Raw genomic sequence first — 23,610 nt, forward strand, 5'->3', positions numbered from 1 at the left:
CTTAATTTGGGATGATTCGTTGTCTATTCAGGTATTCCACAGATGCAGGGTATATCAAGTTGATTGTGGAGCTTTAATCCGCTGCTTCTGAGGCTGCTGGGAGAGATTTCCCTTTCTCTTCTTTGTTCTCACAGTTCCCAGGGGCTCAGCTTTGGATTTGGCCCCGCCTGTGCATGTAGGTCGCTGGAGGCCGTCTGTTCTTTGCTCAGACAGGACGGGGTTAAAGGAGCCGCTGATTCGGAGGCTCTGGCTCACCCAGGCCGCGGGGTAGGGAGGGTCACGGAGTGCGGGGCGGGCCTGCAGCGGCAGAGGCCGGCGTGACGTTGCAGCCTGAGGCGCGCCGTGCGTTCTCCCGGGGAGCCGTCCCTGGATCCCGGGACCCTGGCAGTGGCGGGCTGCACAGGCTCCCCGGAAGGGCGTGTGGCTAGTGACCTGTGCTCGCACACAGGCCTCCTGGCGGCGGCAGCAGCGGCCCTAGCGTCCCACGTCCGTCTCTGGGCTCCGCACTCCTAGCCGCGGCTCGCGCCCGTCCCCGGAGCTCTCTCAAGCAGCGCTCTCAATCCCCTCTCCTCGCGCACCAGGAAACAAAGAGGGACGTAAAAGTCTCTTGCCTCTTCGGCAGGTCCAGACCCCTCCCCGGACTCTCTCCCGGCCAGCCGCGGCGCACCAACGCCCTGCAGGCTGTGTTCATGCCGCCAACCTCAGTCCTCTCCCGGCGCTCCGACAAAAGCCGGAGCCTCAGCTCCCAGTCCCGCCCGCCCCGGCGGGCGAGCAGACAAGCCTCTCGGCTGGTGAGTGCCGGTCGGCCCGATCCTCTGCGCTGGAATCTGTCCGCTTTGCCCTCCGCACCCCTGTTGCTGTGCTCTCCTCCGCGGCTCCCAAGCTCCCCCACTCCGCCTCCCGAAGTCTCCACCCGCGAAGGGGCTTCCTAGTGTGTGGACACTTTTCCTCCTTCACAGCTCTCTCCCGCTGGTGCAGGACCCGTCCCTATCCTTTTGTCTCTGTTTAGTTTTTTCTTTTGCCCTAACCAGGTACGTGGGGGGTTCCTTGCCTTTTGGGAGGTCTTAGGTCTTCTGCCAGCGTTCAGTAGGTGCTCCGTAGGAGTTGTTCCACGCGTAGATGTATTTCTGATGTATCTGTGGAGAGGAAGGTGATCTCCGCGTCTTACTCTTCCGCCATCTTCCCGGAAGTCTGAAGAACGTTTTAAAATAGTTTCATTATTGAAGTGTATATAATTAAATATATATCAATGGGTAATTAAAATTCACAACTTAGCCTGCATTATAAAATATTATAAACAAGCCTCCAAGAAAGGCAAAAATAGCAGATGTAAGTGTGTAAACCTTTCACAGTTTGTTTCTTGTCATCTTCCCTTTTGGAAGGGGTTGGTGTGACAACCTATCAGTAGCTCTCAGATGTCCCATGAGAATGGCACGTGTTAAGTTTATTTCCCAGAGATGGGGCTGGGCCGTGCTGCTTCACACCTCAGTCTCGTGTGGTCTTTGTTGGCCCAGCGGCAAATTCTCCAGGGCATGAGCCACCTGGTCTGAGCGTGCAGACATTCCGGAGGGCTCCGCAGTGCAGTGGCCGCAATTTTCAATCTAGAATCGGGTTCAAGTCCGTGCTATCCGTGCTCTTATCCTGGGCAAGTTGTTTTACTTCTCTAAGCCTCACTTTCCTTTTTTTTTTTTTTTTTTTTTTTTGGTAAAATGGGAATGACTGTAGTATCCACTCTGGGATTTTATGCAGCTTCACTGAGATAATGTACATAAGAATCTTAGCACAATGTAGGAGGTGCTCAATAAATATAATTTGTAACTAGAGAGCTTGGGTCCACAGTATGAATGGATCTACTTCTGTATCAATTTAACAAGCATCCTGTGGGAAACCGAGTAGTGTTCTCTGTGAAGGATTAAATAGGATTACTTTCCAGTTTACTTTTATTTCTGGAGTCTGTAACTGGACGTTATTCCCTTCCTACTTGATTTTGCTACTGCATAGTACCTACATCTATTTTAGAATTTTGAGGTTGTGTGTTTTGTAGTTGGCTTTGATATAATGTGTGATATTTAAATGTTTTATAAAGGATTTTTCTCTGTAACTTAAAGGAAGCTGTTTGGAGGCCTAACTATGGAAAGGGCCCATTTTTTAACAAGCACTGTCATTCAACCTGGCCGTCATGTGTCCGGTGGCCTCTCCCTACGTCCCTTTTCCCACTTGAAGGCATATGTTACATTTTTAGCCTTCAGAGATTTGACTTAGGGAGAAAGGAGGATAAGTAAAAAAATCAGTTCCCAAGTTCGTAAACAGCAATATAATTGGGGAAGCTTTCAAAACTTAGTTATAACCCACACGTTAAAAGCTTTAAGGAGCTAGCTGCTGCTTGGTTTTTTTTGTTTTTATTCTTTATTTTGTTCATATGTTAGAGGACTGTGTACCTCCACCAGCTTGGGGGCCTGTAATTTGACTCCCTTTTCATTCCTAAGGCATCCTCCTTTCCTCAGAGCAAGCATAAGGACAAAAATGCCTTAAGAGAGAAAGTCTGTTCCTTCGAGTTAGAACATATGTGTGTGGTTGACGTTACCGCACAGGAGCACGTGCATAACATGGCCTGTGGCTGCAGCTGGGTGGAGCTCACGATGGATCTAATAATGGATTTAAATGTTTCCCTGAGGTAGATAAAATGCTTTGGGGAGACAAGAGTTCCCCACGATCCTAAATTTCACATACAATGGACAGCCTCCTTCTTGTAAACCAAACTGGGCTGCTTTTGTGCCTCTTAATAGCTCTCCGTCTTTCCCTGACCTGCGGGCACATCTCTGCCCTCTGGACATGCCTTTGGCGTGAGGGCCTGGCCAGCAGGAGCCCTAGTGCTGACTGCACACCTCGGATCAGAGTAGGATGGGGGTGAATCTAAGACTGCTGTCAGACCTGAGAGATGCTCTGCCGTTTGCAGGGGGGCTCACACGGTCTTCATCACCGCCACTCTCTGACTCAGTACGACTGTCGCCCAGGTCCTGCCCCCGGCGTGGGGAGGTGGGCGCTGCTGAGACCGTGGACACTTTTCTGAAGGTGCCTCCTGCGCACGTGTAAGGGCAATGATTTCACATCTGTACTGGTCCAGGAGGAGTCAAGTTAGGGCTTGTCCTGTGCGGCTTCCCCCGTAGTCACCAGCTGCGGTCCTTCTCCGCAGCTCAGCTTGCTCTGTGGGTGAGGGCCCTGCCTGGCTTTCACTAGGAGCGGGGCGCTAGCGGTGACTCCCCTCACTGGTCGGATAAAACCGGAGTGAACTAGAAACATCTCCCCTGCTGCCTGCAGACGACACTCCGAATCGAAGGAAGCAATCAGTACTAACCCTGGAAGTAGAATTTATAAATGGAAAGCCCTACTCTGAGTAAAATGTCTTACTAGCTGGAGGAAGGGGGTGTGTCTTGAGGCAGGTGACATGAGGACTACCTGAGAGAAAAGTATCATGACCACCTGTCCTGTGCAAGGCACTTGGCTACGTCCTAGGGCTGACGCCAAGTCCATCACTGTTCCTGGGGGTGGGGCTCAACTCCAGCTGAGCCGAGTGTTATTAGGGTCAGGGTGTGAACAGGGACCCTCTTCTGGTCCAGGGACTGGACGGGGTTTCCCTGAGGAATTGAGGGTTAGGCTGCTAACCTAATGGGTGAATGGGAGTTAGCCAGGTGGTGGTGGGAATGTTCTAGAATCTTGAAGAAAGAGTATGTTCAGAGCCTGACGAAATGAGGAAGTGAGAGGCCTTGCAGGTATCTGTTCCTAAGCAGATGGAGTCCAGAGCCACTTAGGAAGGAGAGCTGGCAGGCCTGGGGTGTGGATCGGACCGAGTGAGTGGCGGGGCGGGGGGGGTGGCAGGAGTGGAGGCGTTGGCCTGAGCAGCTTGGTGGCGGCCGTGCTGTCAATGGTATTGGGAGCGTTTGAGGTAGAGCAGCTCTCCTACACCATCTCCCTGCAGTTCAGGACTTTTGAGTGCTAAGGGCTTCCAGGACATTTAAGTGGGCATGTCGAGTAGATCGTTTGATATAAAAGGACAGGTTGAAGGGGTGAAGGTGAGGCCTGGGGTGGTCGATTTTGGTCCTTCTGTAAGCAGGTGATGGGGACTGAGATGACGTAAAGGGAGGTGGGAGGAGAGCCCGGGCACTTTCACCAGAGAAACCTGTACAGTCGGAAAAGTAAGAGCCCACGCCTGCCTTGGGCCTTCAGATGATTTAGGACTAGCGAGGGCAGAGAGGTCACCTAGACCCTCGCCACCCGGCGTAGTCGGGACTTGCAGCATCAGCATCGCCCATTCTGCCTGTTAGAAACGCAGATCCTCAGGCCCGGCCCAGACCTACTCAGAACCTGCGTATTAACAACGGCTGTGGGTAATTGATATGCACGTGCAAGGGTGAGAATCACTTGCTTGGCACCTCACTGGGTGAGGTGAAAACCTAAGAGAAACCTTGGAGAAAACCTAAGAGTTGAAGCGGCTTGTTCAAGATGCCACACCTGACCAGTGACAGCCTCCAACTTCCAGGCCAGGCTCTGGCCGCCACGATGACCTCGACTTTTGGGATCACATACCACAACCTGCAGCCGGACGATCCCTCCAGCTGCTGTGACCACCCGAAGTGGAGTTATGGGTGAGACTAACATCAGTTCATGTAGACTCTTGGCATATGGGCTGACTAAGCTTAGTGATTCTGGAAGGACTGCATTGTTCTCATGAACCACGATAGACATGGCTTTCCTGAACCTGGAAATGTTGAACAGGTTTATCTCTGATTGTCTTTTCATTTAACTATGTAACTAAAATAGCTCCCGGGAGACTCTGAAGAGTGAACACGGAGACTCTGCTGCTTCCCCTTCTCCTCCTCTAAATGCTGTCCCTTGTCCCCCTTCCTTTCTCCCAAGGTCATTTTTGTTCCTTCTGGTTTCCAGGGTCCAGCATTCTTCTTCCGGCTTCACCTCTTCCCTGGCGGTGTTTCAGGCTGGTGTCTGGGGTGTCGTGTGACAAAGTCGGGAGCCCTTCACCGAGACTGTTTCTGCCACGTGGCAGCCATAGGCCCCTTTTGTCTCTCCCGCCTGTCCGCCAAGTCCAGACAAATCGTGCAAATCCAGATTGTTAATTCAGGCCCCCAGCCCATGCCTCTGGATTAAGTGAGGCTCTTGAGGACTCTCTGAACAAAGGTAAAAATAGAGTTGTAAATGGAAGAAAAAATAAGGAGATTCATGCTGTTTTAGTGATTATCAAGGAAGCCTTCCCTTTTTTCTTCTCTCTGAAGCGTTTCAGCTTGCTCGCTCCTTGCTGCCGTTACTCACATTTGCCCACATGCGGCTGGCAGCAAGCCCTCAGCACATCGTTCCAGGGCGGTGGGCCCCTCAGGAACAGGAGACTCCGGAAAAGCAGGGATGGCTTTGGCCTCTGCTTCCTGTCTGTCGCCAAAGGTTAGGTGTTGGCAAATCACAGCCACCCTCCTGCTTTGGTATAGCCTGCCCAGCTAAGAATGGTTTTTATATTTTAAATGGTTGAAAAACATCAAATGAATAACATTTCATGTTGTGAAAATTATATGAAATTTAGATTTCAGTACCCATAAATGAAGTCTTAGTGGAACACCACCACATTTTAAAATCTGCATATTGCCTGTGGTTGCTTTTTGCTACACTGGCAGCGTTGAGGAGTTGCCACAGAGCGCATGCGTGGCGCACTCACTTTGCCCTGCTGTTTGGTGCCCTGCACGTGGCAGTGACGGTTGTAAATCAACAGTATTTTCAGTGCTGCCTATTTTGCCATGCCACGCATTCATTTTTTATTACCAGTGTGGTCATTATGTCAAAACAAGAGAAGGGGAAAGTGGATTTCAAATATCACAGCTTTGATGGAGTATGGGTTATTTTGTTCCTGAATTAAGTGGCAACACGCAATGATATGGTAGCTGTCACATTACAAAGAATACAATATGTGTTGGCATTACCAGTCTAAACATCCAACAAATGACTTCTAACTCACAAGGAAGCAATGGTCAGGAAAATTAGAAAATTTAAAATTGAACATCTCATCACAGAATTCCTTCACAGAAATAAAAATGGAAAAGGAGGCTGCAACCAAAGTCAGTTTCTGATTGGCTCGTTTATTAGGCAAGCAAGGAAAGCCACTTACCTATGGTGGGTTAATTCAATCGTGTGTGATGCAGCAGCTGAAGAAACACCACCAGAGAAAGTAAGCCTGTTTAGAACTACCAGCCTTTCGATGGTAAGAGTAGCTCCAAAATTTTGCAGACAACAGGAGTGACATCAATAGTCAATTAAAAAACAAAGCAAATGATTTTGAGTGTTTTTCTGTGACTCTTTTTTACAAGAGTTGATGTATGTTAGCTTACTTGAGGAACCTGTGCTAAGTTGGAAATTAGCCTTTGTGCACACCCTATGGTGTAACAACTACAGACAAAAATATTTTCAAAGTTGAGAAACTGAGTACAACCTGAAGTGGAATCTGCTAAGATGTGCTACAACTGATGGTGGAAAAAATATGTGAAGAGTAGAAAAAGGATTAACAGGACAAACTTACAATGCTTGTGATAATATAACATGTTAAAGTGTAGGGTTATTTGTTGTATTATTTAAATCACTGGGTATGTTGTGGAAAATATTTGAATCATGTGTTATTGAACCAATATTGTCAACAGTGAACTTCAGTTGCTGTTGTGGACTTACCTGGCAACAGTTCCATGAATTCTTGTCAGAAATAGTAGCTGAAAGTCCTGACCTGGTCTATAACACAACAGTTCAGTGGTTTAGTAGTTGTAAAGTTTATTTCAATTTTTGACCTCAGGACCAAGACTGAAACTTTTCTGAATAAGAAGAACTGCCCTCAACCACTATTGTCAAACACTGAACAGCTTTGGAAATTAGCTTTTGCTGCAGATTGATAATGTTTCCTAATGAATTCTATCTAAAATCACAAGGGAAAACTGTTTATACATGGAATTCACACTATGGTAAAGGCATTTCAACAAGAACTAACGTTGTTGGGATCACAACTAATGTTAACATGTTGTCAAAAGTTGAAACAAGGAGGAAGAGTTCCATTATTCCCACACACGTTAGCGGCAGGTATGTTATCTGAGCTCATACTGCAGTTCCAGGAGCCATTTTTAGACCTTAATGTAAACCCAAAAGAAATGTGCACATTTCAAAATCCATTAGCTGCAATTGAGGAGCTTCCACGTAACCTTCAATTGAAGTGATTAATCTGCTAAAAAGCAAACATCAAGAGAAAAATCTAATAGAATTCTATAAATGTCTTTCTTTCTTTTCTTTTCTTTTTTTTTTTTTTTTTTTGCCACTCTGCACAGCATGTTGGATCTTAGTTCCCCAACCAGGGATCCAACCCATGTCCCCTGCAGTGGAAACGTGGAGTCCTAACCACAGGACCACCAGGGAATTCCCTATAAATGTCTTTCAAGCGATAAATATGTGCAGTTAAAAACCTTGTGCTCATCGACTGATATCAGTATTGGGAAGTACCTATCCGTGGGAAGACATTTTCAAACATGAAGTATGTAAAATCTCATTACAAATCAGCATTAGCATATGAAGGTGTGCAATTAATTTTGATACTAATCACTAGCTTTGAACTTCAATTAAGTGAAATGTTATCTCCCCCAAAGAATTCAAATTATTCTTACTACTAGACCTGTATTACACAAAAATTATACTCAATTATTATTATAGTTGGCTTTCACCAATTAAATTTTTTTGTTTATTATATAAATTCCTACACAATATCCTAGAGTTTTGCTTCTTGGCCCAGAAAACCTAAGACATTTAATATCTGGCCTCTTAAAAAGTCTGCCTTTGGGACTTCCCTGGTGGTGCAGTGCTAAAGAATCCACCTGCCAATGCAGGGGACATGGGTTCGAGCCCTGGTCCGGGAAGATCCCACATGCTGCGGAGCAGCTAAGCCCATGCACCACAGCTACTGAGCCTGTGCTCTAGAGCCCACGAGCCACAACTACTGAGCCCTCACGCCTAGAGCTCATGCTCTGCAACAAGAGAAGCCACCACAATGAGAAGCCCGCGCACCACAATGAAGAGTATACCCCGCTCGCCGCAACTAGAGAAAGCCCGCACGCAGCAACAAAGACCAATGCAGCCAAAAATAAATAAATAAATAAATAAAAATCTGCCTTCTCCTACAATAGATGGAGCAAAGAAAGAGTAAGTGAATTCAGTCTCCAGATTAGTACACCAAAAGGCAAGTTTGGGACAGAGGTCCAGGACCCTCTGGCCCTACTCCCAGAAACAATCTCTGCTCCCCAAAGAGTCTTTGGGCCATGGTCTGTTGGTATAGGACCAGGCCATGATGCAGAGAACCACCAACGGGACAGCCCCGTGTCCAGCAGCAGGGAGTGATAGACCAGTTTGTGGCTCAAAGCTTGTCTACTGACAAGGTCTGTCCTCGGATGCCTGACCTCCACTCATCAGTTTGCCCGTACAAAGGCGTTGAAAGGTTTACCTTTTCCTGCTGATGCAGACTTCAGCCGGGTGTCCAACAATTCAATTCAATTCTGACACTATCTACCTGGAGTTAGCATCAGATTCTGCATGTAAAAGGGTTCAGTCCCGCAAGACTGCCGCCACTTCAGATGCCAACCACAAGTTCTCAGGCTCCTGTGCTTCTGATCGACTAGGGTACTCAACTTCTCTGGGTCTCAGTTTCTTCATCTGTAAAATGGGGATGAGACTATCACCCACCCTGTAGGTTATTGTGGGATTAAATACATTTATATTATAAATAATCTTAGAACGGTGCCTGGCACATAGCAGAGCTTAGTAACTGTCAGTTCTTATTAGTTGTTCTAGATTTCCAGAAGGTAAGGACTGTTACCTGCAGCTCAGTAACTGGCCTAAGGTCACAGAGCTGTTAATTTTGGAGTCAGTTTTCAAGCCTAGGTTTTCAGACTGAGCGAGTTCACTCACCATTACCCGAAACGGCCTCCCATCCAAGCCTCCACCCCGACTCCAGCTCTGTCTCTTGCCTCCTAGGCCCCCGGTCGGTCCATCACTTACCTGATAGCATTCTCACAGACAAACATTGACCTCCTCCATTTAAAATCCTACCCCATCACTGCCAGGATATAATTTAAGGTTCTAGAAAATTCATTCAAGAGCTGACACCCACCTGCCCCACTGAGCCGCAGCCTCCTGTGTTCCAGCTTCACCAGCCTCTCAAATGTGCCTGCATCAGCCTTTGCTCCCAGCCTGATCTTCTGTGATGCCTTCCTGGTCCTTGCCAGTGCCCCCTCCCTCCATGACCCAGGGTCCTGCCTGTGTTCCACGGCTCCTGTGTGCACCCGCAAACGTCGACCAATGTGTCAAAGTTAACAATGTCTCTCTGGCCAGCACCTGGAGGGCAGGGCCTGCTTCTCCTTCCTCCTCTCTCTCCAGTGCTTGGGGTAAAGTCAATATAGGATGCGGGACGCCTGTGGAGTAAAAGAATGAATGGGAGCATGTGCTTCCTGGAAAGGAAGAGAATTTGGCCGGACCCGTTAAGTCTCTTTCCAAAAGCTTTTTGAAGTTTGTGTGTTTGGGACTCCCTGAAGCAGGAAGTTGCTCACAGAATCATGGATGGAGAGACACCATGTCTCACTCTTGTACCTGACAGAACATTCTCAGGCCAGAGAGAGGAATCAGCTACCTCTACCCCTCTGGCTTTAGGGAAGCAGAGGGGTGCTACACCTCCATTCATGGTGTTGACTGAAGGAAAAACACACAATGTAAGAATTACGAGTTAAGTTTTATTCAAGGATCTGACTGAGGACTATATAGCCCAGGAAACAGCCTCTCAGTAGCTCTGAGGGGACTGCTCCAAAGAGGTGGGGGGAGAACCAGAATATACAAGATTTTTGGCTCAGGAATACGTGCAGTCAAGCACACATCTTGGTAAAACACTACTGCTAGTCACAAGGAGTAGGTATCTCAGTTAATGATTTTAGTGCTTTTCTATGTAGGGGAAGATGCAAGAATCTGGGTTCATTAAAGTTCTTTCTGAGATATACATCCAACTATCTGAGGGGTATGTTTTTTCCAAAGCACAGAGTGCCTCTTCCTGTTTTCTGTCCTGAATTTCTTTCAGGGTGAACTAGGACTTAATCCTTGTAGAACTGAATGGTGGGTAACATTCTTTGTTTTTACAGTGGATACCACCCTGGGGCAGATTCTTTTTGTTTTGTTTGCACAGATCGGAAGCTTGGGGCTGGGGGCCATCGAAGGTGACCTTTGTGCACCCAGCATCCAGGCTGAGCAGGCCTGGGTGGGGCTGGAGTGAGGGTGACATGCCCGCTATCAAGAGGCCAGGGTAGGGGTGCAGGTGGTTTGAAGGAGGCTGGAACAGGCATTGGACCACAACCAAAGACCGGGAAACGGGTGAAGGAAAACAAAAAAAAAAACAGGTAAGAATTGCACCAAGGGAATTTTGTTTTTTGAACCTGAAGACAATTTTTTAAAAATAGACAAGTTTCTTTGGGTCTCTGAGTATTTAATAAATGGTTATATGTTTTATAAGCCTAAATTGCAAAAAATCTGTGGTGATGAAAAGTCTGGGCTTGAGAAGTGTGCCCATCTGGGTCCCAGGTGATACTCCTCCGTTGAGAGACATGGGACAGAAGCCCAATGTCACCACATAGACCAGAGTCACAAGAGTAGCATCAGGGTTTTATAAGGTGAAAATAAACCCTATTCAAGATTAGATATGTAAACCTCGGGTTGGGAGGTGACAGCAAGTGTTAACATACTGTCAAAGGAAACTTCTTGGACCTTAAAACTACCTCTAGAGCATTGACGGCTCAGTCTTTCTAGAAAGGCCCACGGCTGCAGGGGACCAGCTAACTGCCCATCTGTGATGCTTCCGGTCAAGCAGAGTGGTGACTTTTGCCCTGGAAAGGGTGAGTCTGCATCTCCTCTCCTTTCTCTGACTAACTTTCAACACAGAGAAAGGGTTTTTGTTTTTGTTTTTGTTTTTTGCGGTACGCGGGCCTCTCACTGTTGTGGCCTCTCCCGTTGCGGAGCACAGGCTCCGAACGCTCAGGCTCAGTGGCCATGGCTCACGGGCCCACCCGCTCTGCGATATGTGGGATCTTCCCGGACCGGGGCACGAACCCGCGTCCCCTGCATTGGCAGGCATTGGCAGGCGGACTCCCAACCACTTCGCCACCAGGGAAGCCCAAGGGTTTGTTCTTGTGTGACCAAGTTCTCCCAAGACACAGCAGCCTTGGGATGAAAGAGGAACTGTGGTGAGAAGACAGAATCTCCCTAGCTCCGCCCCCGCCCCGCCCTTACCTGTCCACGCCCAGCCCTAGCTCTCCCCAAAACCTGTGGAGCGTGATGTCACAGTCCTCCTGCTGCTGGAATGACCCGTCTCCAGGCATCCTGGGCTAATCTCCAGCAGGCCCTGAAAACACTGTCTGCCCATCACTTCCCTGGCGGCCTGGTCTCAGATCTGCAGAGCTGAGAAAATGGGGCAGCCCCTTCACCCCAGCGCTCATTTTCCCAGGGCTGCCCTGGGCCCCCAGTGCTGGGGGGCTGGGAAAGCTCTGGGCACGCCCCACTGCAGGACTCCTTCCAGACACTGGTTTGCTGTCCTCAGCTCTGGCTTCTGGGCCTCTATGTCCTTGGGAGGAATTATTTCCTCTTTCCCTTTTGCAACCGCCCCGGCAGCTGCCCTGGCTGGCCTTCGGGGCCGCGGCAATCCTTAGGTACTAAGCCACATCAGGCACAGCTGAATGTGAACGTCCACTGCTCAGAGTTTGATTTGGGTGCCATTTGGGGCATTTTCTAGAATGATATTTTTTGTGACAAAATTCCAGCTATAGTTTCTAACTGCAGTAAGGACAAAAAGGCAATGAGTTTCCCAAACTAGAAGCATTCAGAGACTTTTTGAGTTTCTATGATAATACGCCAAAAATCTCTTCAACTTACCTTTTTTTTTGTTTTGCTGAAAATGTGATATTTCACCCAAATTACTTCAGTAATTTGCATCTCTAAAAAAAATGACAATTTCCTGCTTAACCAAGCAAAATTAACAGTAATTCCTTACTGTCACATCCAATACCAGGTCCACAGTCAACTTTCCCCATTGTCCCCCCAATATATTTCACTGCTGATTTGTTCAAACTAGGATTCAATCAAGGTCCAGACATTGCATTTAGTTGTTGTGTTTCTTAAATCTCCTTAGATCCAGAAGTTTGTTCTCTATATTTTGGGTGATAGAACAGTTTTCCCCACTCTAATATGTTTGATAGTTTCATTTTTTACATTTAAATCTTTGATCCATTTGTAATTTTTTCTATTGTTATCTTGTGAGGCAAGGATCCGATTTTGTATTTCCCCAAATGGCTATGTGGGTGTTTCAACACCTTTTATTAAAAAGTCCATCTTTCTCCCATTAATTAAAGATTTCACATGTATCCTTTGTCATATGTTAACTGTCATAATTGCTTGGGTCTTTCGTACCTTCTAACATGTTGCATGGTGTGTAAGCCTACCCATATACCACAAGCACGCTGTTTTCACTGCAGAGGTTCTGTGGCACGTTTTAGTATCTGGCAGGCCAGTACCCCCAATTTATCACTCTTTTCCTCACAGTTTTCCCGGTTATTCTTGCTGGTTTATTTTTTTCCATATGACTTTTCAAATATATCTAATTTCAGAAGAAAATTCTGTGAATGATGAATTGACTTGGGAAGAATTGATTCTCTTTGATGTTGAGTCATCTTATCCAAGAACATGGTCTGTCTTTTCATTGGTTAAATCCACTTTTGTGTCTTTCAGGAGTGTTGTAAAATTTTCTCATAAAAGTTTTACACAATTCTTTTAAATTTTATGCTGAGGTATTTTTCCTTTTTTGTTTGTACTGTAAGTGGGATTTTTCTCTTCCCCTATATCTTCTAATTGGTTATTATATGAATATAGGAAGGCTATTTATTTTATGGTATTTTAATGTTAATTTTATATCCTTACTAAATTCTCTCATTTTTTTTTTTAGTATATTGTCCATGGACTCTTGTGCTTTTCTAGTATGCAATAAAATCATCTGCAAACAGGGATGTTTTATATTTTCCTTCCAGTGGCTGTCATTTTGTTGTTCTCTCATCTAGCGACATTAGCTAATAATTCCAGTGCAGTTATTGGAGTGGTAGAAAACATAGTGGGCCTCCTTGTCTTACTCCTGACTTTCTTTATAATTTGTACAGTTGTACCAGTTATCTTTTGATTAGTGTTTGCATAATATATCTTTTACTATCCTTTTACTTTCAGGCTTTCTGTATCCTTTTGTTTTCTATCTGTCTTTTGTCGACAGCATAGAGTCAGACTGGACATATTTTTATCCACTCTGAAAGTCTTTTTGTTTTTAATTGGACTTTTAATCCACTTAGATTTAATATAATTGCTGATGTATTTGGAATTGTACATTGATTCCATATTAATTATATGTTAGATTTAATATAAGTAAGAATATATTTGGAATTATACATTATTTAGAATTATATTACCTACTCTTTTTGTCCCCAGTGATTTCTATTTCTATGTAATTTTCTTCTTCTTTTGGGTTGATAGTATATTTTTCAATTATCATTCTATTTTCCCCATTAGTCTGGAAGTTATCCAACACTCCACTTGTCTTTTAGTGGTAACCATAGAGATTAAAAAGTGTGACACTCATTTATCTAAGGTTACTATTATTAAAGCACTTCACCCTCTTTCTAGACAATGCAAGGATCTTAGAATATTTTTAACTGTACATACTTCTCAATTTACATGATATGATTATTATATCTGAACTCTATTTTTAGCCCACAGTAGATTTTATTGCTTTCTATGAAGTCAGCAGTCGGTAGGATTTACCCACAGTAAGATTCACCCTTTTTCATACTCTTCATTCCTTCCTGCATCTCTGAGCTTCCAACTAGGATTGTTTTCATTCTGCTTGAAGGACACCTTTTAAGTTTTTTTTTTGTTTGTTTGTTTTTTCTGGTATGCGGGCCTCTCACTGTTGTGGCCTCTCCCGTTGCGGAGCACAGGCTCCGGACACGCAGGCTCAGCGGCCATGGCTCATGGGCCCAGCCGCCCCGCGGCATGTGGGATCCTCCCGGACCGGGGCACGAACTCATGTCCCTTGCATCGGCAGGCAGACTCTCAACCACTGCGCCACCAGGGAAGCCCAAGTTTTTGTTTTTTTAAAATTGCAGTCTACTGGTAGTGAATTACTTTAGTTTTTGATATTTGAAACTATTCCTTACGTTCATTTTTTAAAAAATAAATTTATTTATTTATTTTTGCTGTGTTGGGTCTTCGTTTCTGTGCGAGGGCTTTCTCCAGTTGTGGCGAGCGGAGGCCACTCTTCATCGCGGCGCGCGGGCCTCTCACTGTCACGGCCTCTCCCGTTGTGGAGCACAGGCTCCAGAGGCGCAGGCTCCAGAGGTGCAGGCTCAGTAGTTGTGGCTCACGGGCTTAGTTGCTCCGCCGCATGTGGGATCTTCCCGGACCAGGGCTCGAACCCGTGTCCCCTGCATTGGCAGGCAGATTCTTAACCACTGCACCACCAGGAAAGCCCTCCTTACCTTCATTTTTAAGGAATTTTAGTTTTAACGTTTAATTTTTAAATAATTTCAGGATTATTAAAAAGTTAAAAACATAGTGCAGAGGGTTCCCGGATACTTTGCATCCAGTTTCCTCTAAAGTAACCATGTTCTGTAGCCACAATACAATTATGAAAGTCAGGAGGTTAACACTGATACTATACTAGTCACTGATCTACAGTCCTTATGCAGATTTCATCAGCTGTCCCACTAACGTCGTTTTTCTGGACCAGAATCACGCGTCGCATTTAGTTGTCATGTCTCTTCTGTCTCCTATACTCCAGGACAATTCCCCAGTCTTTGTCTTTCAGGACCTTCACACTTTTGAAGAGTTCCATCCCGGTATTTTATAGAATTTCCGTTGGATTTGTCTTTTCTGATTTTTTTGTGATTAAATTAGGGTTATACATTTTTGGTAAGAATACCAAGAAGTGATATTGTGCTCTTCTCATTACATCACACCAGGAGGCATAGGCTTTTGTTGTATCTTATTACTGGTGATGTTAACTTTGATCCCTTGGTTAAAGTGGTATTTTTCAGTTTTCTCCACTGTAAAGTTATTAGCTTTCCCTTTGTAAGTCATTAGCATTTGATGGGAGATACTTTGAGACTATGTGTATACATCATTTAATACTGTATAACAAGTTACCCCCAAAGTTAGTGGCTTTAAAGTAATAACCATTTATTATCTCACAGTCTCCTTGGGTGAGGAATTTGGGAGAAGCTCAATGGGATAGTTTCGCTTGGGGTCACTAGAGCTGAGGTTGTTGTCAAGATGTCCATCAGGGCTGCAGTCATCTGAAAGTTTGACTGGGCCTGGAGGGTCTCCTGCCAAGATATCTCCCTTCCAGACTGTTGGTAAGAGGCTTTAGGTAGTCACTGAATTCATGCAGAAGCTTCATTTCCTCACCATGGGGATCTCTGCGTATGACCCCTATAGCATCCTCACATAGCACCTAGCTTCCACCAAGTCCAGTATGCCAAGAGCTTTAGGTAGAAGCTACAAAGTCTCTATGACTTATCTCCTCACTCTGTCATTTCCTCAGTATCTTGTTGGTCGTCCCTAAATGGGGAGGGGTCTACATAGCAGCAGGAGTACTGGGGCCTGGGGATCATCGTTGGCCATCTCCATGGACCTCGGTTCCTCTGGGCTTTTGACCCCACCTTCTCAGGCATCCTTCCTTCTCCATGAAAGGCAGCTGACGTTTGCTGCGGAATTGTTTGCTTAGCCTGTGTGTCAGTCAGGGTCCATCCAGAAGACAGAAACCACACAGAAATTTGTACAGGGAAAGCTTAGTATAAAGAAGTATGAACAGGAGTACCGGGGAATGGCTAATAAGAGGCCGCTAGAGAATACAGGCACAGAGACTTCCCTGGAGGACCAGTGGTTAAGACTCCACCCTCCCAATGCAGGGGTCGTGGGTTCAGGCCCTGGTCGGGGAGCTAAGATCCTGCATGCCGTGCACTGGGGCCAAATATAGAAAAAACAGAAATAAAATAAGAACAGGCACAGGGAGCCGACACCACACCTGGGACTGAGACAGGCCCCTGCCAGGGCTGAGATCCAGACCCCGCCGTGCGGGCACAGTTCAGGGGATTACAGGGACTTCCCCAGGCAGGATTTGCTTGCATTCCACCCTGCAAAAGGAGGTACCACGTCTCGGGACCCTAGCGGCTGCCTCAGGAGGTGCTGCAGAGGCCCCGCAAGAAGAGGGTCTGGCTGGCCGCCATCCTGAGCGAAGGCACCTCTGCGAAGCGCCGAGCGGTGTGTCCAGGGCACGGGCTTCCGGCGGCCTCACCTGCCGGCACTCTGCCCTGAGCCACCCGCGGAAGCCATCCGTGGGCGACTTGCTGCCAGCCATCCAAGGAGACGTGACTAGCCAGCAGCACTAATTCATACCGACGGAACTAAATGACTAATACGAGGTCAAGCGTTTATTTCCTTTTGTAAGGAGCGAAAACATAGCTTCTTAGTTCCAATCTAACCGCCCCCTCATTTGCCAAGTTGCCAAGGTCCTAGCTGCGTTCAGCATAAACTGTCAGCAACAGCCCCGGGGTATGGATGGATACAGTTAAAGGGTTTGGGACCTCCCTGGTGGTCCAGCGGTAAAGACTCCGTGCTCCCAATGCAGGGGGCGTGGGTTCTACCCCTGGTCGGGGAACTAAGATGCTGCATGCCTCACAGCGTGGCCAAAGATTAAAAAAAAATAAGTGTACAGTTTGATTAGTTTCAATGTATGTATACACATGTGTAACCACCACCGTTGTCGGATAACAGTTCCATCTCCTCCAAAACCCCAATTCCCAGTGCGATCCCTCCTTTCATCTGCCTCAACCGCCGATTTGCCCAGAGCGTTTAATCGGTTAAAACAACCTTAAGATGTATATAGGAGAATCATTTCCTGAGAGGACAGACAAGAAAGACACAATGAGGAAGAGTGATAGGGGCTGCAGGGACTTGCTTTACCAGATGTCAGAAGGTTCTGTAAAGCCACTGCAACCAAATCAGGGTCTAGGAACAGACCACGAGATCCGAGGAAGAGCAGACAAGCCTGAAATACGGCCCACCGTCTATGGATGGAATTTAAGACGTGACAAAGGCAGTTCTCTTCAGTGGAAAACGTTTCCTGGCACGTGCGTGTTCTCAGTCTCAGGGGCTGACATACGTAGTTATTTTAACACAACATGGACACGCTTCAAGGATTTACAGGATCAGAGGAGGAACAAAGTGGGTAACAGAGGATATAACACTTAAGAAGGATTTTGAATGAGAAACGAGTTTGTTCCGGGGACAAGGAAGTCTCGTTTTGGACTTCTGACCTCCAGAACCGTAAGACGATCCACCTGCGTTTGTTAAAGCCAGTGAAGTTGTGGTCATATGTTACAGTAGCCACAGGAGCCCATGCAGGCCAAGTAGATCAGGTTGGTGGTGCCTCAAGTCTGAGGGGAAGATGGAGGCGGAAAGGCAGACTGGGGTTTGGGGCAAGACCAAGAGGCTTACGTGACAGGGTGGCAGTGACTCCCGTTTTCGGACCATCACGCTGGCAGGAGGGTTTGGAGGCACGCAGCGAGGGGATGTACTCTCTGTTCTGCACAGATGGCGTTTTCATCTTGGTGACCTCACTCTTGAGAACAGCCTCTCAGGGGACGTGTTAGTGGGTATCGCTGTCACGGTGCGCGAAAGGTCACGTGTGTTTTTCTGTTTCAGGGTTTCTGCCAAGTTTCTCTTGACCTCCCCCTTTGACAGGCTGGTTGATTCATTCAGGCGTCACGAGGCAGAAGAGCTGTGGACAAGAGGGAGCTCCAGGTGAGTCAGGCCGCCAGGTGGAGAGGAGGATTCAGGTGGAGGGTGACACCGGGAAGAGCAGAGGCCACGCAGGAGGGACTGAGGGGCCCCTAGACACATCATCTGTGACACTTGCTGCCCATCTTGGTCGGAAGGCCACGCCTGGCTCCTCTGGGGGCTGTTCTTTGGCCGTCACCTCTGCTGTCGTCCAGGGTTTCTGTGCATGGAAACCCCTTTACTGAGGCAACCCAGGGGGTCTTGTGACCAAAAGAGCTGAAAACATTCTGATTATCATTAGTTATTATTGTTATAATAATCATTGTATGTAAATCTCTCATCTAAAGTTCATCTGACCCAGTTTAATTAATTCCAGGATTCAGGTCAATGCGTGGTTATTTTTGTGTTTGCTCAAAAGGGTGTTTCTTGCAGATGGCAAGCAACATGAGTGTTTGCTATTTGGTGACAAATGGAGCTCAATTAAAAGCCCTGTCACTTTCAGGAGTGGCTGTTTTGCACAAGGGTCATTCGCTCAGTCGTGCTGGTCAAGGAACCACGCTTGTTAAGAGGTTGCCGTCTTTAAGCGAAGCCAAATTCCCACTACGCTCCCCTGTGCATGGTGAGATCTGAGTCCACAGGACACGAGGCGCTCCCACCCCCCCCCCCTCCTGACGCCCTCCAGGCAGCCTTGGTGGCAGCCGGGCACTGAGACGGGCGCAGCGGTGTCCTTGTAGGTTCTGAAGCACGTGGTGGGGAAACTGAGCCTGTGCCGCCCAGACCTTCAGATTCTCTTGATAGATGAGAAGGGAAAAGCATTTATAAGATAACAAATTAGGATTTCTGTGTTGCCATCTGTGATCTGGTAGATGATCAAGAATGTACATTTCCCTTCCTCCCAATGCGTTTCTGGGTGTCTTTTGAGAAAATGCAAGAACTGAGGATTTTGTGTCAACCTCTGCGGCCTGTGAGTCATTCCCGTCAAGAGTAGGTAGAACTGGGGGGTGGAGGTGAAAAGGGGGGAGAAACTGAAGGCACAGGAAGGGGCTGTAGGTGGGGACGGTTTGCTCATGCGTACGGGCTGAGGGTCCCCGTGCGGGCAGGATGTTTTCACGGGCAGCCTGAGGCTCTGTCCTGTCATCCTGAGTACCTGGGAGGGAAGCTGAGAAATAAACAGGCAAAACAAGGTTAACAAAGCTCTTCCATGTCAGTGGACAAGGTAGTGGGGCCTCATTTTTGCTAAGTGTTACTGTCCTCAGTGTTGTCCTGGGTACACTGTGAACACAGAGGTGTGTATAAAGGCCTCCTCTCTGGTCCTCTAAACCGTCCTCTCCTGTCGAGCCTGTAGTCCATCACCTCCCCACCCTGTTCTCAGGGTGCTGGGGGGACCGAGCATCCTTCCCAAAGACTCATTGACTTGTTGCCTTTGGTTCAACACAGACCAGACTTGCAGCCAGTTTGCCTTTGAAGGGAAGGTGAAGACGTGGCTTCGGGAGTTTGGTGAGCAATGACAAGGCTGTTAGAAAGGGGACACTGAGAAACTGAGTTCATTGGGATTGGCTTTTTATTTGCTTCCTTACTCAGAAGTATTAGCTGTTTATGATTTCAGGGTAGTGCTCTTGTTTAGTACAGCAAACAATGATTTAGTGCCTACTGCCATATGTCTCTGAGTGTCAGATGTTGTCAGTGGTAAGATGGACGGTTCATTTATAAGAGCCATGCGGGAAGAGTGGGAGGAAACACCATGACATAAAGGGACCCACTGATTGTGGGATTTGTTCTAATATTTGAATCATTGTAATGCAAATAAATAGTGTGCTTGTTTCAAACTGAGGGAATAAGTCAAGTGTGACAGGGGAGAAAAAACATTAAGACGAGCAATAAAAATAAGGATCCTTGGTATTAAGAACCCTTCCTTCATTTGATGTTATGTGTTAGGTAGACTCTGGTAGGTTACAAGTCAATGTAAACCTAAGATGGTTTGGAGTTTCCTTCAGGCATTGGCGTTTCTTGTAGGGGAAGGGGGCCCAGGTGCCTCAAATGCACAGCCAGGCGTGGGAGCTGCAACATGCATAATATTAATTAGAGTTCAATATTTATTTATAGTCTTTATTTTTAGGTAAAATTTTTATAGAGTGAAATGCACAAATATTAAATGCGTATTTAATGAGTTTTGACAAATGCATACAACTGTGTAACCAAACATCTGTCAAGTTATGGAAATCACCATCACTCCAGAAAAGTCCCTGATTACCCCTTCTAATCAATCCCCACCTACAATACTCAGAGGTAACTATTGTTGTGATATTTCACTACAGATTAACTTTACTTCTTCTGAAACCTCATATAATAGAATAATACAGTTTATATTGAATACTTTCTTTTAATTAAATTTTCTTTCACTCAACATAACACATTTTAATAGCTTTTTTTAGGTGTAATTTGGCTTTACCATGAATTTCACTGATTTTAAGTGCCTAGTTTGATGAGTCCGTAAATTCAGAATCCAGCTTTTAGAACACTTCCATTACCCTCAAAAATTCCCTCTTGCCCATTTGCGATCCATCCCTACTTTCATTCCAGGCAACCGTTGGTCTTCCTTCTGTCTCTATAGTTGTATAGACATATGTGTCTGGATTCTTCCACTTAAGTTTTTTTTTTTAAGATCGATGTATCTCTTTTTTTAACGTGATTTCAAAATGTGTATACATAGCTATATTTTATTTTTTATTTTGGTATATGTCTTTTATTTATCTATTTTTTATGGAAGTATAGTTGATTTATAATATTGTGTAATTTCAGGTGTACAGCATAGTGATTCAGTATTTTTGCAGATTATACTCCACTTTAGGTTATTACAAGATAATGGGTATAATTCCTTGTGCTATACAGTATATCTTTGTTGTTTAACGTCTTAAGTGGTTTTAATGTCCATTTATGTTGTTACACATATCAGTAGTTAATTCTTTTTTATTACTAAGTTGTATTCTGTTTATAGATATACCAAATTTTATTTGTTGCTTCATCAGTTGATGGATTTGGCCATCGTGAATGCTGCTGTGACTGTTTATGTGCAAGTCTTTGTGTGGACATATATTTTCATTTCTCATAGGAAATGGAGTACAATTACTAGGTCATATGATAAATGTTTGTTTAACATTTCAGGAAATTGCCAGATGGTTTTCGAAAGTGGAAGTACCATTTTACATTCCCACCAGCAATATATGAGTGTTCCAGTTTCTTCACATCCTCACTAATGTTTGGAATTTTCAGCCCTTTGATTTTTTTTTTTTTTTTTTTGCGGTACGCGGGCCTCTCACTGTTGTGGCCTCTCCCGTTGGCTCCGGACGCGCAGGCTCAGCGGCCATGGCCCACGGGCCCAGCCGCTCCGCGGCATGTGGGATCCTCCCGGACCGGGACACGAACCCACGTCCCCTGAATCGGCAGGCGGACTCTCAACCACTGCGCCACCGGGGAAGCCCCAGTTCTTTGATTTTTAGCTGTTCTACGAGGCATATAATAGTATTTCATTGTTTTTTTGTTTGTTTGTTTGTTTTTGCCTGCGCCATGTGGCATGTGGGATCTTAGTTCCCTGACCAGGGATTGAACCCATTCCCCCTGAAGTGGAAGCGTGGAGTCTTAACCACTGGACTGCCAGAGAAGTCCCTCATTGTGGTTTTAATTTTCACTTCCCTGATGACTAATGATGTGGAACAACTTTTCAAGTGCTTACTTGTTATTTGTATACCTTCTTTAGTGCAGTGTCTATTAAAATATTGTGGGTTTTTTTTATTGGGTTGTTTGTTTTCTCATTACTGAGCTGTAAGAGTTAGTTGTGTGTTCTAGATATGTCTTATTGGTTCCACCGCGTGGATATATGATTCACCAGTAATTAACTGCTAAGTCAGACAAAGTACAACACATTCTAAAGAGAGACAATAAAACTCAGAGTCTCAATAACAACATGAACAATATCCAGCAAACAATAAAAAATTACAAGGCATCCAAAAAAGGCAGGAGGGACTTCCCTGGTGGTCCAGCGGCTAAGACGCTCCATGCTCCCAATGCAGTGGGCCCAGGTTCGATCCCTAGTCAGCGAACTAGATCCCGCATACCACAACTAAGAGTTTGCACGCCTGAACTAAAAGATCCTGCATGCCACAACTAAAAAAGATCCTGCATGCCGCAACTAAAAAAAGATCCCACATGCTGCAACTAAAAAAGATCCCACGTGCCACAACTAAAGATCCCATGTGTTGCAACTAAGACCCAGTGTAGCCAAATAAATAAGTAACTATTAACAAAAGCCCAAATACAAATATTTTTTAAAAACCAGGAAAATATGATCCATACCTAAGAGGAAAAATTGTGCAAGAGAAATAGAAGGTGAAAGGTTTATTTTGGCCATGCCACACGGCTTGTGGTATCTTAGTTTCTTGACCGGAAATTGAACCTGTGCCTCCTGCAATAGAAGCTCAGAGTCCTAACCACTGGACCTCCAGGGAAGTCCCCACATTTTCCAGTCTTGATGAGAAATATCCTCCCAAAAAGTTCAACAAAACCTAAGTAGGATAAACACAAAGAAAAACCACATCTAGGTGTACCATATTTAAATTGCTAAAACTCAAAGATGGAGAGAAAAAGATTAAAAGTAGCTAGAAGAACTCCTCATATTACATACACAGGAACAATAAGAATGATTCTGACTTCTCATTAGAAACAATGTGAGGCAGCATAATGGCACATTTTTTATAAGTGCTAAAAGGCAAAATTGTGAATCTAGAGTCCCATTTTCAGAGAAAATAGCCTTTAAAAATAAAAATGGGGCTTCCCTCGTGGCGCAGTGGTTGAGAATCTGCCTGCCAATGCAGGGGACACGGGTTCAAGCCCTGGTCTGGGAAGATCGCACATGCCGTGGAGCAACTGGGCCCGTGAGCCACAGCTACTGAGCCTGCGCATCTGGAGCCTGTGCTCCGCAACAAGAGAGGCAGCGATAGTGAGAGGCCTACACACCGTGATGAAGAGTGGCACCTGCTCACCGCAACTAGAGAAAGCCCTCGCACAGAAATGAAGACCCAACACAGCCAAAAATAAATAAATAAAATTTTTTTAAAAAATGAAATGATTCATATCCAGAAACAAAAAAGTTAGGAAAATTTGTAGACAGCATGCTTGCTCTACAAGAAATGTTAAGGAAATTCTTTAGGCTCAAGGGAAATTGTACTGAAGGAAACTTGAATTAACACACAAAAATGAAAAGAACAAGAATGGTGAATATGGGAAAAGTATAAAATATTTTCCCCATTTCCTAATTTCTTTGAAAGCCAATTTGATTAAAAGTAACAATATTAACATCTTGTAGGGCTTATAAAAAATGTGGATGTAAAATTTCTGAAACAGTATGACACGAAGGGAAGGAGAAAATGTAAAATGTCCGGGAAGATCCCACATGCCGCGGAGCGGCTGGGCCCGTGAGCCATGGCCGCTAAGCCTGCACGTCCGGAACCTGTGCTCCACAACGGGAGAGGCCACAACAGTGAGAGGCCCGTGTACCGCAAGAAAAAAAAAATTTTAGTAAAGGTAAAAAAGATTTAAATAATCCTTTTGATCCACTTAACCTGTTTATCATTAACAAAATTCTACACCTAACAAAAGCAAAACACTTCTTATTTTTAAATACATATTGAA

At 45.6% G+C, this 23,610-nt stretch overlaps 1 long non-coding RNA gene across 1 annotated transcript; it reads left to right on the forward strand.

The window, feature by feature from the left end:
* The first annotated feature begins 963 nt into the window (after positions 1 to 963).
* Positions 964 to 21,714, forward strand: LOC141278619 (uncharacterized). The gene is made up of 2 exons (XR_012331614.1): positions 964 to 17,949; positions 21,088 to 21,714. It is a non-coding gene; the product is annotated as an uncharacterized lncRNA (long non-coding RNA).
* Positions 21,715 to 23,610: the final 1,896 nt, after the last annotated feature.

Source organism: Tursiops truncatus, chromosome 4 (assembly GCF_011762595.2).
Source record: "Tursiops truncatus isolate mTurTru1 chromosome 4, mTurTru1.mat.Y, whole genome shotgun sequence".
NCBI lineage: Eukaryota > Metazoa > Chordata > Mammalia > Artiodactyla > Delphinidae > Tursiops > Tursiops truncatus.